Source organism: Coptis chinensis, chromosome 7 (genome assembly GCF_015680905.1).
Source record: "Coptis chinensis isolate HL-2020 chromosome 7, ASM1568090v1, whole genome shotgun sequence".
NCBI lineage: Eukaryota > Viridiplantae > Streptophyta > Magnoliopsida > Ranunculales > Ranunculaceae > Coptis > Coptis chinensis.
In genome coordinates, this window is record NC_141462.1 from 77,834,795 (window position 1) to 77,855,598 (window position 20,804).

Sequence of the window (20,804 nt, forward strand, 5' to 3'; positions counted from 1 at the left end):
ATGCACCATAATTGCTGTTCATTAACGTATTTCGGTTTATTTTCAATAAAAATATATTCTGATTCGAAAATTTGCCGCTAAATCACCATAAATATAAGAAAATTATTATACAAGCTAGATCGAGTTTAAGACAATTCTATTTGAAAATTACAGATTAATATCCTAAACCACAAAGTGAATAGGCTATCTCAATTTGATTCCTTAGTTTCCAAGTACTTATGCACTATAATCGCTGCTCATTAACATATTTCGATTTATTTTCAATAAAAATATATTCTGATTCGAAAATTTGCAGCTAAATCACCATAAATCTAAGAAAACTATTATATAAGCTAGATCGAGTTTAAGATAATTCTATTTGAAAATTATAGATTAATATCCTAAACCACAAAGTGAATAGGCTATATCAATTTGATCCCTTATTAGTTCCCAAGTACTTATGCATTATAATCGATGCTCATTAACGTATTTCGGTTTTCGGTTTATTTTCAATAAAAATATATTCTGATTCGAAAATTTGTGTGAGACATTTTGTAAAGCTTTTTCAGCACACAAAATATTTAATAGATTCCGGGCGTATGCCCAAAGTTGTAATTAGGGGGGGGGGGGGCTACAAAATCACAATTCTTTCTTTTCTCGGTCCACATCCTTCTTTGCATCTACAGTTCCACATTCTACTAAAGCTCGATTCCTTGAATAGTATCAATCCGTAGAGTAAAAGAGTGGAGCTGCCTGGGCTCGACTCGGGCTTGTTCATTTAACACATGGTTTAACAAACAAGCCAATTTTTGGGACAGTGATGAAAACGCCCAAAGCTCAGTACCCTGAAAAGCCCATGTTCTGGAAGGCAGTACAATGCGTTTGAGAAACTAGTTTTAGCCCAGAGTCACCGACACAAGTACAAGAAAGTGAAGAGACGAAAGTAGAAAAATAACGTAGATCTGGTGACGCCAGAGAATTTCAGCGCTCTTCTCTCAGGTATATAATTATTTCTAGTAGTATAAAAAACGTAATTCAGAAAGATCCGAGTAATCAATCTAGTTCATATTACGAAATTGTTGTGTTAGGGTCATCGGGCGAAGATGCACATCGTGTTAAACTGCACATGAAGCCTTTATTGCAGCCCGTTTTTGCGTAGGCAGTTCAAACTCCATGTTGTAGTGCTATAATATTAATGTCCTTTGATTTTAAGGTATGTGTCTTTCTTGCTCTGACTAGTCCATAACTTTTATATGTTGCATATTTAATTTGTTATTCGATGTTCTTGGCTGGTTATGAATGTCTAGTCAAAGTTTGCGACATTTCAATGGTTAGGGGTGGCATCTTGGAGTGATTTGCGCTGTCAATTTGTAGTGGTGTTCGGTTTAAAATAGAAAACTCACAAGTCATGTTACTAAGTAGGATCTGTATCTCTCCTTAGCCCAACTCCCTCAGACCTACAGTTGAGGGGTTTCTATATCTCTGTAATATTGACTCTCAAATCGAACAATGACATAGATCTCCTGTCTGTTGGTTTTCCAAGCTGTTTTATAACTTGTACAGTGTATGTGTTTTGTTCTATACGGATGAAAGCTTGCATTGCAGGATATGAAACTACTATGCAACTCCTAATTTACATACCGAGGAAAAGCACAAGCATGGCAGTGGGGCAATTATGAGAAACCTGTGTTGGCTGTGTTTGTGCTCAATTATGTCAAAGGACTAACATTTAAGTAAACTTTACTCATGGAGATGACACATTCAAGCCATGTCGAACTGAGGATTAAAGCTTAAAAGAGTTAGACAGTCCTATATGTCCATCTCCTAACGTTGGTCTTGGAGCCCAATCACATGGAGGGTAATCCATGTCATTTGTAAGATACAAGTGACCATGACAAACTTGTGTTACCCTGAAAAGCCTCGAGATCATTATTATATCTCATGATAGGCTGAACCCATTTTCCTATCTTCAAAGTGCCCAATTCTTGTTGAAAATCTAGTATGGCACAAAGACTACAAGATTACCACAAACAGGCAGAAGTACAAGAAAAGAAAGTACAGTACTAACAAATACATAATATCTGTTAGATGATGTTGCGATTGAGTCAAGGAAATCCAATGCAAAATAAAAAGAAGAGGTGTTTGAGCAGTTTTAAAAGAAAAGAAAGAGTGCATTAATCTGAAGTAGCTGATAAGTGTTCTGTGCTCTTCAGATTATAAAGATTCTAAAAACTGTGATGAAATCAGTCAGTGTGATCTCCCTGTCAGAACTGTGGCTCCGGAAAATTTCAGTTTTCTGCTTCTGGTATGCTTTTTCCAATCTGATTTCACAATGCAATTCTTTGATTAGGAAAAATAGAAGGGAGGAACTTTTTAGATCTGAGTAGCTAGAGAGTGGATTGGTTTAGGTATTATTACCTAGTATGGTGCATCCAGCTCCCCAACAATATCAGCCATAGTAGGTCTCTTTCTTGGTGCCTTAGAACAGCACCTCATACCCAGACGAAATAACCTTTCAAATTGTTGCCTGTTGATCTGCTCGAGTACTCTCCGATCACCCAGCTGCGTAAGGTCTTTGCCAGGACGTTTCATCCTTTTGAATTTTCGGTCAAGGGTTTGTTCATCTTTGGTATTCCTCTTTCCATTCTCTCCTAGAATTATTTCTAGGATGATTATTCCGAAGGAGTATACATCATTGGATTTCCTGCCAAACCCTGTCCAGAATTTTGAAGTCAAAAACATACAACAGAGTAAGTTATGGCAGTTGCAAAAAAGTTGGGAAAAAAAAAATAACAACGCCGCAAAATTGAAAAATAATTGCGTCAGTTTTTCCTTTCAACAGTATTTGCCTATATATTATGAATGACCTATTTCTTCTTCAATAAGAAAATTACATTAATTTAGTAATGTGAATTACATGATGAAGAAATCACATTACAAGTTTCCCAAATACAAGATCTAATCTTCCACCCAAGAATGAGGTATTGTTCCTTACTACATTAGATGACCCAGCCCAAAAATATTCTATTTTCTCGTGAGATAAACAGACAATATCTGGTACAGATACCTTTTATCAGTTTATGGCCTTGGGTTAGTGTTTGTGTGGTTTGTTTGGATGTTCTCATGTCATGCTTTACAATGGTGGTTGTGCCTAAGTGATATATAGTCTATGATGTAGTACTGTAGTAGCATATTATTGCACAGTACAAAAGTTACTCCTCGATTATAATGTATGTATCTTTGTTGCTTAACTATTAATTTATGATGTCTCGTAGTGGATTTATTACATTTACTTCTGAAAAGGTTTGTTGAGCGTGCTGAGTTGGGAATCTGAAAATTGGCATTCTTGCAGTGTGGAATCCAGAAAACCTGCTGTCTCGGAAGGTAGCTTGGTGCTAACCCTAAAGAGTGAGTACACGTTACTCTAATTTTAATTCTCAAGCCAATAGATCAGACATAATTGACATCCTTAATGGTTTCTGATGAAACTGAGAAACACAAAATGTCACCCTCTTTATCCTTTACTCTATTATAGAAGTTATAACATGTTTTGTGTTTCTTCTCGAGTTATTACTATTTTTTTACTTGTATTAATCCAAGTATTTTAGCCTTAGGTCTTACTCTACTCTCTTGCCTATGTGGTGGCATCTTTACCTGATCAGTAGTCAATTTAAGGTCATTTGAACAATGCTTCCAAAAGTTTCACCTGTGACTTCTAGATAGCAGTAAATGTCAAAGGGATTTATAATCTCTACAGCTCCTCATGCTTACTTGTCCCTCTGTTCCTCTTGTCAGCATAACCATGAGTGTACGCAGCAAGCTGGCCCCCAGATGATTCCAAGCATGATGTTCCAAAATCCGCTAAAAGCGGCTTGAAGTCCTGTCAAAATACCAAAACAGTATGTCAATCTTCTTCTATTTTGAATGCATTCTTATATATAGAGCATGTAGATAAAGTGCTCACTGCATCAAGTAAGATATTCTCTGACTTCAGATCACGAATAACATATCCTCTAGTATGCACATGATTAATGGCTGCTGCAGTCTCATTGATGATGCGTAGTCTGTTTGCCCATGATATGATACCATGTTCCTCTGCAGCAATGGGTTAAAGCCACTGTGAACTAAGCTGGATTTTATAACGTTATGATCTGAAACAAGTTTTTTTAAAAAAGCGAAACACATATATGCTAAAGCAAAAAGGAGAAAAAGTAACATAGGAAACATATGTGTTATACCTTTCAGAATGTTTTCCCACAAGTTCCCATAAGATGCATAGCTTAATACTAAGGCCTGGAAGCCTTCCCCATTGACCACCCCCACGAGACGGATGATGTTGTTATGATTCCCAAGAGCCACTAATACACCGACTTCAGTCTATAGGTACTTCAGTTAGTAACTTTCCAGTAGGTCATACATAACAGTATGTAATTTGTACAAGTCTCTACGTACTTCAGTTAGTAACTTTCCAGTAGATCACATATAACAATGATTAATATTACTGATAAAAAGCTGATTACGTACTTGGAATGTAGGGGAAGGAAGGTCTGGCTTCATACTCTTGATAGCTACTTCTTCTGAATTCATGCCTTGAATGTTACCAAGGGGGATAAAGCCATGGAAGACTTGGGCATATCTACCTTCGGCAAAAGGGGAGTGGGCCATCATCCCTTGGACTTCAGCTACAGTGAGTAGATTTGCTATAGTTGGTGCTGTCCATGAGGAGTGACAAATGATTTGGTTAAGTTAGATAAATTTGCCAAGTAAAACAGCTATATTAATTCAACTTACTGGCGCTGTTGGCATTTGAAGATTCCCCACGTTCTGGGTTTCTGAATGCGGGGATGCATCCTGTCATCTTGTTCTTTAACCAACTCATCCTGTTAGTCATACAGTGAAATTAATTAAAACAACCGTATTGCAACTCTCAATTCGGTTTTAGTACCAACTAACATAAGGGCTTGGCTTCCAACAGTTCAACAGTTGAGATTTTTAAGATCATCATGTTAAAAAATCACGTTGAAAAAAGGTTGTGTTTTGGTATGAGCATCTCGTTGGTGTTTAGATCGTCTTCCATAAAATATATGTTGCACATGTTTTTTCAATGATTTATTGTTACCATATTTTTTGTCAATGCAACAGTTGCTGTGGTCAATAGATCTAATGTTCCCCAACTTTGAAATGGACAATAAAGGAATTATGACGTAGCAAGAAAACGTCATTTATTACAACAGGCAAAATAAACTAGAGAAATCCTCATTTATTACCGGATCTTTGATTTCTTACCCCTATGTTTATTTCTTACCAATGCAACAGTTTCCAAGTACATGTGGTCAATACTCAAATACACTATATATACTAACGTAAAACAAACATCCAGATCCAAAGTTTTTCATTTGTTATTATATAGATCCTGGCCGGGGAAACCAAAAGTCCAAAACTAAGCAGCAAAGTAGTGACAAGAAACGATGGTTTTTATTTAGGCCAATAAATAAACAAAATAAACGTAACAAAGTATGAAAATAGAAGGAAGCTATTATTATATTACTTGAATCTGTTATGGTGACGGCGGTTTGCGGCTGGTAGCTGAGGAGACTTGACTCTCGAGAGAGACTGGTAGGGACTAGCAGAGAATCAATAAACCCTAGTATTATTTATTCCTCTTTACTTTTTGTCCTTACTCTCTTTTCCCATGCCTTTTCTTCTAATCATTGCCTATCATTTCATCACCTGGTTCTCCACGTGGCGCAGATTCTGCTGTCCGTACATGTTCATTCAATCACAACGAGCTCAGAAGTTGCACATGGCATAATGGACGACACGTGGTCTTAGGATCTAGTTTGGCCCACATGGTGTAAACAAAGATCCTGATGGGCCCATGTGGATACACCTGATGATATCAGTTGGGCCCAAATGTACATCTACTTACAAAGTTACCCTACAACGGCTACAAGAGCTAAAATATGGACATGTGCGTAAAAAAAAATGCATCATAAGTTCATAACCACGCGATTATTACTACGACCATGGCCAAGCATATTCTTAGATATATATTATAGCTCTAATCTTTTGAATTGAGAAAGAATTTTTAGAGTGTACACGTGTACAGGCTAATTACGATAAATTAGGAGCAAAAAAACTACTGAGAAAAAAGAAAAACGAGCTGGCGAGAAAACCCACCATACCTCTTCCTTCCCAAAATCCTTCGTCTTTCTTCATGGCCAAGCATATATAAAGTAAGAGCATCTCTAGGTGGTGGTAGCATACTCTTTATATTTGAAGAAAAAGTATGAAAAAACTGGTCGCAAATTTCGACCAACTCTAGGTAGGGGTGATAATTTGGCCCTCAGGCCCTCAACCCGGCCCTCAAAAATACGCGTCAAAACCCTAAAAAATTGGCCCTCACAGATTTGGGGGGGGTGGCCCGACCCTCATGGTTGTTAAGGGGAAAAAAGGTTACGGGCGTAGGCAGGCCCGCCCAAGATTTGGCCCCTTCCAAGTCCTCACTTGGCCCTCAATATTTTTTTTTTCCGATAAGATATATTTTATTTTTTTTACATTATATATGTAGGGTACCACAATTATCCCTATTTAAACTAAATATTTTCACTACAAATGATGTTTAATAATAGTAGTTTACCACATATCATATGGGGTATTTTGTAATTTGAGTAAAAGAAGTCAAATATAAAAAGAAAAGTGAACTATGATTATTTTGTGTAAACCCAAAATAGGAGTGATAATTTATGTATTATACTATATATTTGTGTAAACCCTAAAAGAAAACCACATTTTCTTGTTATTTTACATTATATTTATGTATTATATTATAATTATCTAAATTGTATAAAAAAATCATTAAATTAGTTTTCAATAGGGGATAAATTATAACATGATATAATATATGCACTTTTGTAGTTGATTTAATGATATGTATATAAGTCATACATAAAGCAAATCCAACCTAACAACATAGTTAAGTATGCAAAATGTAGATATTTTAAGAATATCGTCTCTTCCACCATCTCTATCTATTTTTTTTTTCTAAAGATATAATAATTAGTTTTGTATACTTATATACATATTATTAAATCAATTACCAAAAAAAAAAAAAAATCACAAAAAAATAGTAAATTAGTGAAGTATATAATTAGATATATACTTCGCCCTCATTTGGCCCTCAAAATGAGGGTCGAGGGTGGTTAATTTCATTGAGTTTTCATGCTTTTTACTTTCAAACCCGGCCCTCAATATCAAAAGGGCGGGTGACCCGACTCTCAATCATGAGGGGCTTTTTATGGTTTGAGGGGGCTAGTTGGCCACCCTTTTATCACCCCTAACTCTAGGTGGTCAAAAAATTTCATTAGCAAATTTGGAATAGGAGACCAACCTTGGCGCCATTATCTTGATCGCGACATTACCAATGTCGCCCCCAAGTTGGAAAAAACCACGCGACATTATTTATCCGCACCAAATTAAAAAGGTAAAACAAATAACTTCGCATGACATTACAAGTGGTGACGTGTGGATTGCAATGCTGGCGCTATTGCTATCAAAGATCAAAAAAAAATTGGGGTGACATTTGCAATGGCGCGACATTACCAATGTCGTTCCGCATCTGCATCCAAATTGCCAAATTTGCAAACAAGAATGTGAACAAGCAGGTGATGCGACCGGATTTGCTACCACCTAGAGATGGAATTTCGACAAATTCCGACGTATTTCTTCAAATTTGAAGAATGCGACTAAATATAAAGCCACCTAGAGATGCTCTAATATGTAACATTACCATGTATTGTCTATTGACCAAGAACAGATTAAAGGAAAAAACTTTCAATTGGGGGGTTGAACTAATTAATTGGATTGAGAGAGAGAGACTAGACATCTTCTTTGGTTCAATCTTCTTTTCGTCCACACCCCTCTTTGCCTTGACATTCTCCTTTTCTTTTGTCTTCTTCTCCGATCCTCACCTTCAAACGGTAGAAATAAATTAATGTAGCAAGAAGTACTGCTTCAAAAGAGGGAGAGTGACAACAACACGACAACATTTTTAACACATTACAACCCATACTGAACGAACTTACTTTCTAACCACGCATTGTAGTGATGATTGAATCATTGTTCCTGCATTGTTAGAACTGCAACTGCATAATAAGAGATGGAAGCATTAGAGGTTATTTTCTTTAAGTTACGATCAAAAGACAGCCAACATCCAAATGTTGAGATTACTCGCGCATGTTTCACAAGAATTTCTTATTTGCTTAGAGCAAGAGTGTAATTCATCTAAATTAGAAGCATAGTATAATATAATATCAAGTTTACCACAGAGGGACAGAGTATAGTTCAACCCAAAGAGTAGTAGATTCCGATCAATCATAGATAGAGAAGTATGATATCAACTAAAACAGCCAGACAAGATATAAAGGAAGTGAAGAGCAACTACTCAATCCTTTCTCCATGTGACGGCGGAATCAGACCTTCACTTACAACAGGGCCTGTTCCTGCTGAAACCAGGGAAGTTCTCGAAACCCTCACCATGGAAAGTATTTGTTTTTGTTCCCAATATTCTTGTGCAGTCTTAATAGTCACATCATACAGATCTCTCAGATCTAGTATCTTTCCATCTATAATTCTGCTATATGATACTCTAAACCAAATCTGTAGATATTTATTCCCCTTAAATTTTGTTTTTTGGGTCTCCAATACTCAGCTAACCTCTCTTCAAAATCTTTTGTCTATAAGAGCATTTTTATGAGAGCTACCAAAAAAACACTAAGCAACTTTAGGAGCAACATCAAATTTTCGACATCAAATTACGCTGTTTTGGATAAACCGCGCCATATAGCCCACGCGGTTTTTTCAAAACCGCGCCACTAAAGCCCAACTGACAAGCCCAAGCCCACGCGGTTTTGAGAAAGCCGCGTCATGTATCATGTATCGCTTTTTTTTTTTTTTTTTTTTTCTTTCCCAATCTCTGGCGACATCGTGGAAACCGCACCATATAAGCCCAATTAGAAGCCCAAGCCCACACGGTGTTGGCAAAATCGCATAAGTGATTTGATACAACACCAAACTTGGAACCAAATATTGGTCGATTTGGTGTATGGTTTGGTATTTTTTTGGTGTTTTCATCAACATGTGACTCTCATGAAATTAAAAAAACACCAAATTTGGTGTTTGATGTTAGGTTGGTATCATTCCTAAAAATGCTCTAACTCTTATATCTCTACAGTTTCGCTCTGAGGTAAGCACCATGGGCTCTAAAGGAAAAGTTTGGTACTACTACCGTTGCACACCGACAGGCATAGGAACAAATCTAGCAAACACTGCCACAATCTCCAAAAAAAGATCTCATCATACCCATCTGATAATCCCAAAGGACATAACAAAAGGCTCTAACCAAAGAAACAATAAAAAAACCAATTCAGAAGTCTACCATACCGCTAAATATAGAGTTCATCCCTACGACACCTCACAAAATCCCATCATTCAACCCACCAACAGCTATGCCAAACCACAAAAAAAATATCTGCATAAGTATAAACCGATCGAAGAAACAAAAAGTATGGATAACATCACTCATATCCTTGCTGAGTCCCATATCCGTAGTTCCAAAGAAGAGAAGAAAACAATGGAAATTCCCAGAGAATTACTAATGCAATCCTGAGCAAAATGGGTAGCCACCATGATCGACAAACTAATCACTGAAAAAGAGTATGAACCGGATGAAGTTATGAGTGCAATAAGAGGAAAATGGGGTCTCGAGAAAAAGTTAGACATCATCCCTACACCAGAAAAAGGGTTCATTCTCAGTTTTGAAAGACTCATGGACAAAGCAAGACTTGTAAAAAATCAACCATGGCAGCTGATGGGTCATCTCTCTGTGCTGAAAGAACTTCCGCCAGAACTCATCCCACAACAAGTATCCTTCAACAGTACTCCTATATGGATCACTTTCACCGGTCTTCATCTTGAACACCAAAATCCAGGAATCATCAGCCTAATTGCGGTAGTAGCAGGTGAAGTTGATGAAATCGATCCGCCAAACAACTCAACACCAAGAGATGTGATCGGTTATAGAGCGAGAGTTGAGGCAGATATCACAAAACCACTTGTCCAAGGGGACATGGTAGAGAACCTAACTGGAGAGCCAACTTGGGTTGGCTTTGAATATACCGGAATCCCGTTCAATTACTGCCAAAAGTGCTATAAGTTTGGCCATAACACATTCAAGTGTACAGATCAAGCAAAAAAAGGCAAAAAAGACGGCAACTCTCATGTTGCTTGATGCACCACCGGCAAAGCAACCAACAACAACCTCCATCCTCTCAGAAACAGATGAAAACCACCAAAAGCGATACTCTTTTTGGTGTATGCGATGATTATCGGTTCTCAACTAGGTCCCACTTCAGGTGAGGAGCACGAGGTTAACCCACAAAATATCTCAAAATATCAATTTGCAAAAGCAAATGTGGGCGGGCCGGGGAACCGAGAGAGAAAAAGAGAACCAAAAACTCCAAAAGCCCAACCAAATATGGCCCAAAAAAACAAATAAGAAACCTAACCATCGAAAACAAAAACAATCTTTCCTTGCCAAATCCACCGCCATCACCTACACAATTTCCACCACCAAAAACTATCATCGAATCCTCTCCAACTTCTTCCAAACAGAGACCAACAAGGAAAACCAAAGCAAAAGGCAAGCTCTCTGACCTGAAACCACCAAAAAAGAGGAAAATTCATCAACAAACAATTGAAACATGTGCACCACCAAGCCCATTCCACCTCATCAACAAGGAGGAGCCTACCTTCTATATTCCACACTCCCCACCACCACAACCACCAACAATAAATCAACAAACCATCGATTATCTCAACTCTAGAATTATTCCAAGTATGGATCCAATACAAGCTCTTGCAAATCTAGCTCATATTCCTAGAGTTGCTGATTTATCAAAGGATATAGTTTGGGAGCTCTTCAATAGCCCAATATTTACAAATATCCTTCAAGCTCATGGCTATATGCTCCAACCCATATGGAAAACCCAAAGCAGGGGTAATGGAAATGAACATCAGATTAACACACTGTCAAATCCAATAGAAAATCTCACACTACCACTGATTCACTACCCACCTCCACCGGCTACAAATTTCAACCAAAACTACATGAACTATGATGTCGACATGCCAATCTACAACCAATCCTTCGACAACATGCAGTATGTGGACCAAAGCTTGCCTTCTATGAGCACACCAGGGCTACAGCAGAGGGAAACAAATGATCCTTTTGCCAATTCTTTTGACCAGGTACACACCATCAAACCATCCCTCTATAACATTTTGTATATATGTTGTCCATATCTTTATTCCAATTTCCTATACACTTTTTTCATCCAAATATATCATGCTAGGTATAGAAATGTCTCTTTGAAAGTTAGTGTCTCACTTCCTAAATATATTTGTGTATCATATCCAAATCTTTTCTTCATCACAGTTATACTTTGTTCATCTATCTTTAAAATTGAAACTAAGCTGTATGTAAAAAAATTCGGTGATGACTATTATGGCTGCTTTGATAGTATTGGGTATTTAAACTACTATATATATCTATGGTGCATGGTTTGTGTAGCTTTTTTGGTTCTCAGTAAGTTAGAAGTTAACACCATTGGGTTAGTGACTGAACCAGACCAGTCACCAGTAGTTATTATATATGAAGACAATCTCATGGAATTGTAGAGGTTGTAGTAATCCATCAACTATCCGTCATCTCAAAGATCTAATCAATAACATAAACCCAGACATTCTCTTCTTATCTGAAACCAAAACTTCACCGAACTCCATCACTTACTTAATCAATCAGTTAAACTACCCTCATCAACATATAGTTCACCCTGTCCATCTCGCCGGAGGTCTATGCCTTCTTTGGAAAGCCGGCATAAATATCAATATTCTCTCTTCCACCAAACACTCTATCACAACTGTTGTAAATAGTGGCGCCCACGGGGAATGGGTCGGATGCTACCCGTACAAAGAAAATAGAGATCTCAGTTGGAATCCTATATGGGATTTGGAATATCTCAATTCACCCACTATGATCATTGGGGATCTCAATGTCATTCTCTCATCACATGAACATCCAGGTGGTAAAACTTATGAATTCTCAGATGGTGAACAAGCCCATACCATTGTAAATAACCTAGGACTTATAGATCTTGGTTTCATGGGCTATCCCTTCACTTGGTCCAATAAGAGAGTAGAGCCAGACAACATCCAAAAAAGATTAGACAGAGTTCTAGTTAATAAAGAGTGGCTCCTGCTTTTTCCTGAGTCCATAGTTCACAACAAACCTGCCATTGCTTCTGACCATTGTCCAATTCTCCTAAATACCAATCCTACTTCAATCAATTCTCCAAAACCTTTCAAGTTTTAGTCTATGTGGACAGATCATAAAGACTACAACCATATCATTTCAAATAGCTGGCCAACACGCATTCCTCACCATTCACTACCACACAATCCTCTTCATATCTCGTATAAGCTCAACTCAACAAAGAAAGCTCTCAAAATCTGGAACAAAACAACTTTTGGCAACATCTTCCACCAAATAAATGCTCTCAAAATCAAAATAACTCATATCCAATCTAGGGTACCTAATATTATAAATGTCGCTCTTGAAAGAGAAGCCTTGATCAACCTTGACACTCTCCTTGATCATGAGGAAAAATTATGGAAACAAAAATCTAGGGATCAAGAGATTGTCGAAGGCGATAGAAACACAAAATATTTTCATATCAAAACTTTAAAAAACAGAAAGTTTAACAGGATTGAAGGGATAAGAAATATGGATGGATCTTGGGAACAAAACAATAATCAGATTGGCAAAACCTTTGTAAATCACTTCAATTCTTTCCTAAATGAACAATGCATTGTGAATACAAGTTCCATTCATGATCTTTTCCCATAGTCCATCACTCCGGAAGAAAATCGTGACCTTAATCGGTCTGTTACCATGATTGAAATCGAAGAGATTCTTTTTAGCATTGGCCTTAAAAGCATCGAGGGGCCAAATAGGTTTCGGCTTTGTCCTATCAATCCTCTTGGGATATCATCAAACAAGATGTGCTTCTTCTAGTCTCAAAATTCTTCTATCAAGGTCTCTCCCTAGATAGGATCAATCAAACTAATATAGTTTTGATACCTAAGACCTCTAATCCTGAATGCTGTACAGATTTCAGACCCATCAGTCTGTGTAATATAGTGTATAAAATCATTTCTAAAACTCTTTCTAATAAACTAAAAATTCTCATCTTTCCTTGTATCTCCCCTTACCAAAGTGCTTTTGTTTCTGGTAAACAAATATCTGATAATGTCATCCTAGCATATGAGATTTTTCACACTATGAAAAAAAAAAGGGGAACTCAGGTCTCATGGCAATCAAACTAGATATGGCAAAAGCTTTTGACAGGGTCAATTGGAAATCTCTTCTTCTCATTCTTGAGTCTATTGGTATTGACCCACACTTTGTAAATTTGGTCCATCTTTGTATATCCTTTCTCCAATTCTCTGTTCTCATAAATGGCTCTCCGCATGGTTTCTTCAAGTCATCTAGAGGTCTCCATCAGGGCGCCCTATCACCCCTTCTCTTTATTTGCTGTATGGAAGTTCTTACTAGAATCATAAATAAAAAAAGTGCGGAAAAAAAGATAAATGGCATAAAGATCTCTAGGAATAGTGAGGCTCTCACCCACCTTCTATTTGCGGATGATGCTTTCATTTTCTATCAGACTAATCAGTTTGAAGCTGAAACTGTTATTGATATACTCAATGAGTTTTGTCAAATAACAGGTCAAAACAAGAAATAAACTACACCAAATTAGGAGTCCACTTTAGTAAAAACATGTCATCTCATCAAACTGATTCTTTAAAGAGGATTCTCAACATGAGAAGGATTACCCCCGGTGAGAAATACTTGGGTTCAACTCTTTTTATGGGGCAACCAAAATTTGAAATCTTTGATAATCTCATTCAAAAGATTAACAAGAAAGTAGCCGGCTGGAAGAGTAAAATTCTCTCACAAGCAACTCGTACTATCCTTCTAAAATCCATAACCTCAGCTATCCCCGTCTACCATATGAGCACCTTCCTCATTCCCTTGTCTGTCACCAACAAACTTAATGCTCTGCAAAGGGATTTCTGGTGGGGGAAAAACAGAGACAAGAAACATCCTCTTTATCTAAAAAATTGGTCCTTCATCTGTAAATCCAAAAGAAAGGGTGGGCTGGGTATATGAGACATGCATTTAAACAACTTAGCTCATCTAAGTAGGATCCTCTGGGACATCTGGACAAAACCTCAATCCTTGCTAGCAACACAGCTTAAAGGTAAGTATTTCCCCTTCACAAGATTAAATAAAACTATCAAGAAACAAGATACTTCATGGTTTTGGCAAGGGATGATGGAAATTTTGCCCCACCTCATGAAACATACCACCTGGCAAGTAGGATCTGGTAGTGACATAAACATTTTGGGAAGATCCTTGGATACCAAATACAATAGGAGGGAAACCACCCACTCACACCACCATCAACAATATATATATGTCAGTATCACAACTCATTAATCAAACCACCAAATCTTGGAACTCAAATATTCTTTGTGAACTTTTTGATCAAATCACAGTGAGCCAAATCCAAGCTATCCACCTATCCAAAAACAGACAAACTGATAAGCTCTATTGGAACCTCACAAAAAAAGGGAAACATACAGTGAAATCCATGTACTGTAGTTTGAGTTCCTTTACAACCAACAATCACCACCATCAAAAAATAAACATGGTTTTTTGGAACAACGCCTATCGACCTCGTCATGCCCTTTTTGCCTGGAAATGTTACCACAACATTATACCAACCAGAGAACACCTATCCACCCTTTTTCATATCCAAGACAGGAATTGTTTGCTATGTGGAACTCAAACAGAAAGTTTGCATCATATTCTACTTGACTGTAATTTCACAAGAGCTGTATGGTTTAACTCTCCTTGGCATTTCAGGTTGGAAGGTTCGCAACATCTAACTACAAAGGAATGGATATACTTCTGGTTCATACCACCATCTGCTTGGCAAATTGAACAAATTACTTGGACCAATATATGTCTACTGCTATATAATAGTATTTGGCTGGAAAGATGCAATATACTGTATAACAATTTAAAACCTTCTCTACTCAAGATTCAAAACTTTTTGCAAGACCATTTTGACAAGCCAACTAATCATTTGCAGGAACAAAAGAGAAAGCAGCAAAGAACTGCAGGGATATCATCTTGGATAAAACCACCAGCTAACTTCTATAAATTAAATGTGGCATCCTGTTTTAAAAAAAAATGGAAACTTAGCTGGTTATGGGTACTTATTAAGAGACTCTTATGGAAAATTCATTGCTGTAGGAATTGATAGAGGCTGGGCATCAAATGGTGAATCGAGGAGAATGTAAGGGTTTACTCAGGGCAATCCTTTGGTGCAAGCTGCACCCTCATCAAAGCTAGTTATAGAGATAGATGTACAAGCTATGGTCACCTTTTTGGAGAAGAAACAAGGAAGCTTAGCGTTTGAATCTGAAGCTATTCTCGGTGACGCGACTGAAGAACTAAATGATCTACCTCTATCAACTATTGTATATATTAAACGTAGTGCAAACTGTTCTGCACATCTTCTTGCAGCTTATGCAACAAACCTTTTATCTACTCTATGGACTATTATCCCTCCATCTTGGCTAACTAGATGCCTGGAAAAGGATAATACATATGTAATCTCATCAGCTTCAGCCTGATAGATATATATAAATAAGACTTTGATTACCAAAAAAAAATTTGAAGCTACTCTCGGCATGCGATATGGCCTATGGGTCAAACACCTTTTGCTCGTACTTCGGATAATGGATTGATTGCATTTCATCAACTTGTGTTGATATGTGAAATATGCAAGTACTTGAGCTTTGAACATTTTTCCAGAAAGGCAGAGAGGCTTTCTTCGGATAAGTATGACAAGCTTAAATTCAAAATTCTGAGTTTGGGAGGGAGGTTGTTCTTTGTGGACGAGGCGTCTGGACCACGAATGTCACCATATAATATTATAATTTGAGTTCCTTAAACTTTTTAAAGTTAAGACCGATCTGTTTCAATAAACCTTTCTAAAAACATATGCTTTTGTGTTCCACAGTGAAAACTACAATCAAATACCCATCCTGAGATAGCTTCTAGTTTACTCCAATTTTAGAGACGCTGTAGCAATTCTATTAATTGTAAGTTCGGGTCTCCATTTTGGTATAATTAGTCTCTTCAATCTAGGGGATCTGTCAACAATACAATGATAGGTGTAGAGAAAAATAGCACAAGCACACACAATGACAATATGATTTGGTCGCTCATCTTTAGAGCTCCTCAATAAATAGGAATACAATTCTTGCTTATCAAGAAACTACTAAAAATACAATCCCATAATATAGAAAGAATCTTCTACATAAATCCTCATCCTCACAATACATCAAGTTGGGGAGAAGATATTGATCGAACCCAACTTGGAGAGAATCTCGTAGAACTTCTCCAAAGGCAACTCTTTGGTAACTATATCAGCCTAATTAGGGACGGAGCTAGGAATCTGACCTAGGGGGGCGAGTGTATATACACAATCAAAATACAAGACGGCCAGACGGAGCCAAAAATCTGACCTAGGGGGGAGTGCTTATACTACTTCAGAAAATGAAATAGCTTGAAGCGTGTTTACCACTTTGACCATGTAATTAACAAGGGATAACAAAACGTATTAGTGGATGAAGTAAAACATTCAAATTCTGAATATACCCCATGGATCTCGAAAAGGAACAATCAAGGCAGACTAGGAGAAAGCAAAGGCTTGGCCACTTTAAGCTCCCCACAGTCACTTATATAGACTGTTTTAAGAGGTCTATTCCATATATTACGTGCACTCGACTCTTTTCGTCTCCAAAAAACTAAGCCAAATCGTTGAATTGGCATATCCGATCGGATGGTTTGTAAGTAACTATAACAATTATGGTCATCACCACATCAAGGCCTGAAAACAAATATTACCACATCCCCCCAGATGAGCCAATTAGGATCAATCCCCCCCCCCCTAGATGGGGAAATTAGGGTCTCTCCCTAGGTACAAAAAAAAAAAAAAAAAAAAAAAAAAAAAATCGTAATTGGCTCATCTAGGGGGAGGGGGATATGGTAATACTAGTTAACCCAAATTCACCACTTATATTTTTTCATTCTTCTACTACAAATTCACTCATGCTACACTATAGTCCAACATATAAATTAACCATAAAATGACTTATACACTGTCTATAGTAATGGACAGTAAGTAAACAACACCACAATTGGAATGACAGTTTCTGCATACATATATTTGTCATCAAAAAGTATGATTGCAAAATCAAAGAGGATATACAATTAATCATGATCACTTGTATCCACATACCACATTTACAAACAAAAAGAAGCTATTGGTTTGTTAGCCTATATCCTCCTATACAAAAAGATCGAACAAGGAGCTCAAGTAGCCAAGTCAGGCATTTGAAGCCGCTTTCGTCGAGTTTTCTTCAAGATATCAAAAGCATCTATGGTAGAATCTTTATCAAATTGTCTAGCAATATCTTTCTCAATAAACACAATCAAATAATTTGCTAGATAAGTATCTTTCATCCTATTACGTAGCCTGGTCTTTACAATCCTCATCGCTGAAAGTGCATGTTCCGATATAGCAATTGAAATAGGTAAAGTCAACACAAGACGAATCAGAATCAGTTTATCTATAAGATGATAAATTGTTGTCTTTCTTGTTTCTATCAAAACTTAACACAACTTGGAAATGGGTGACAAATTTTGAAACTCAGAGTGTATGAGAATGTCATTCTCATAGTTTTGCAACTGGTATCTCAAATGAAAATTTTCTTGCTCGGTGAAATCCATCGGATAATAATTATTTGCAAGCTCGCAAATATCATTAATTTTGAATGATCTATAATTGTTCCTGGGATCTAAAGCCGAGCTAAGAACAAGCAATCTCATTACATCTTCCTTAAACCTGTGATTTAATTCTTGCAGCTGTGAATCAATTGTACCCATGAAAATTTCAACTCAAAAATGATGCCCATTGGTAAGGGAATCTTGAATAGATTAATGATAAAACACTTGGGTTTGATATGACGCTCCTACACCTATTATAAGAAGACTATGTTGTGGCTTCACGTTTAAAAAATATAGTCGAAAATTTTGAGGGGGCGGTAGTAAAATATTTAAACTTATTTTGAGGGGGGCGAGCCTCTACGTATCCAAAAAAATTCATACTAATAATACATAGAACATAATGGTTCTTCAAAACCTTTGCCCCCTGTCTCCATCTATGAGCCCAATTGATCACTGCCTCTGATAATACTGTGTACAAATAATCTTGGCTTGAATTTTATTCCTAATAAAATGGCAGTTAACTTCTATGTGTTTGGTTCGCTCATGGAATACAAGATTGGAAGCAATATGGATTGCTGACTGATTGTCGCAGTACATGTCCATTGGAAGTTGTGGTCTTGAGCCAAATCAATTCATTTGTGGTAGAACCCATTGCACGATATTCTGCTTCGGCACTTGATCAAGCTACAACAGCTTGCTTCTTGCTCTTTCATGTGACTTTGTCAGTCCACAACTGTTTAGGGATGTGATGTTACTTTTAAGTACGTTTCAGTTTTATTTTGAATAAACCAAACAATTATCCGCGCGACAGAGCACTTGTTATTGTAAGAACCTATCTTTTACAATTATTTATTTATCCACTGGGAATTTTTTGGTTGCACTATTGAATCATATTTAGAATGGGGGTGTGTTTGATTGGAATATGAAAATATCAAAAGCGTCAAGGTGAACTATTGAGAAAGACTTGCTAGAGTGGGAGTAGTCTCCTCAAGCTGCTGGAGTTAAGTCTTAGCAAAAGTGGAGACGTGACAGAAAGTGCAGTTCAGTGTTTAGAAAGGAGGGATCATTCTTGTATCTAGGGTCGGATCTAGCCCCCCACACAACTTTTCAGTCGAAAAAAAGAATAGTAGTTATAATAAATTAATAATATACACTATTTCACCTCCCAAAAAAAATTATTATTTAAAATTTGTGGTAGCAAGCCCCATTGTTCAAAATCCTGCATCCTCCTTTGCTTGCATCTCTGGTTAATTCTTAATTCTTGAATGAGCAATTCAATTACCAACACCCCCATTCAAAATGTTCATTTATTTGTTCTTGACAAATACATAAACTTTTATTAAAGTTACATTATATATGTTTGGCCTTAGTCCTAGTAATATTTAATCATCTTTTATTTGGTTATGGCGCATCTATGTGCATTTCTACTGTTTACCTTTATGTCGTCTGACATAAAAGAAGAATAATAGACGACTGCATCCCTGAATGAAAGTCTTTTGTTGATTCATCTATAACAACTGCAAACTGATTAGGGGATCTACAACCATAAAGAGCTCACTAATTTCCCTCCGACAAAATAAATTGTAGTCTAGAAGGTTCAAGTAAGTTTCTGTTCTGAAAATGGTTGGGGACTGGACTAATAAAACAACCCACTCTACTAAAGTCTAAACACAACATTTCAGTTGAAGCATAGGCAACATTTGTCATCCCATTTCCCCGGATTGCATTTTTACAATACCGCGTGGACTTAGTAATGTAAGCAAAAGCACATTTGGGCACGGGCCCATCAGGATCCCATTTGTGGGCCGATCAATTATGATCTTTTGTTATTGGGCCCATCAGACCCTAAGACCACGTGTCGTTATTTACAGTGATTTACTCCATGTGCAACTTTTGAGCTCAATCATGTCATCATCATGATTTGAATGAACAAAATGTTTTGTACGGACAGTAGAAAATGACGCCACGTGGAGAATATCTAAAAGAACATTCCTTGTGATGAAATGATAGCCAATGATTAGAAGAAAAGGTATTTGATCGTGGCGTGGAAAAACATGCATGGGAAAAGAGAGTAAGGACAAAAAGTAAGAGGAATATATAATACTAGGGTTTATTGATTCTACCAGCTCAGTGTGAAGAGTCTCTCTCAAGTCTCCTCAGCTATCAGCCGCAAACCGCCGTCACCATAACAGATTCAAGTAATAATGATAAAAGCTTCCATTTTAATACTCGTTCTCATGTTATTTAGAGCTGCAGCATTGTGTATATGTGTTCCGTTTATTTTGTTTATTTGTTGTCATACAAATGTTAATCATTTTGTTGCCTTTTTTGACCTGAATAAAAAAAGTCTATAATAGTAACCAAAGATCCATCTATATAATAACGAAATCAACTTATCGTATATTGAGTGTTGAGCGCATATGGACATATGGTTATCGAAAATAAAAAAGAGTGTTGAGCACATGTACTTGGGAACTGTTGCATTGATAGGAAATGCAGTAACTAAGGCACCAGCACAGATCAAGTAATAAATGATAGTTTCCTTTTGCTACTTAATGTTAGTGTCCATTTCTATTTCTATGTTGGGGAACACTATATCTGGATATCTCTTAACTATTTTAGGGATAAAATTGTAAAATCGTTACATAAATCACTGAAAATACATGTGAAATGGAATTTTGTTTTACATTGGGAGATGTTGATCTCATCTCAACACCAACGAGATCCTCGTAACAAAACACTATTTTTTTCTAGGTGATTTTTTAGTATGACGGTCTTGAAAATAATCGCATTTGTTGAACTGTTGGATGCTAATTTATCTTGTTTCTTTTACAAGTAA

The 20,804-nt window shown here is 36.9% G+C and overlaps 1 long non-coding RNA gene across 1 annotated transcript; it reads left to right on the forward strand.

Moving 5' to 3' along the window:
* Nucleotides 1–729: 729 nt before the first annotated feature.
* Nucleotides 730–4,910, forward strand: LOC147489058 (uncharacterized). The gene is made up of 5 exons (XR_015200935.1): nt 730–978; nt 1,068–1,192; nt 3,332–3,387; nt 3,775–3,878; nt 4,515–4,910. It is a non-coding gene; the product is annotated as an uncharacterized LOC147489058 (long non-coding RNA).
* Nucleotides 4,911–20,804: the final 15,894 nt, after the last annotated feature.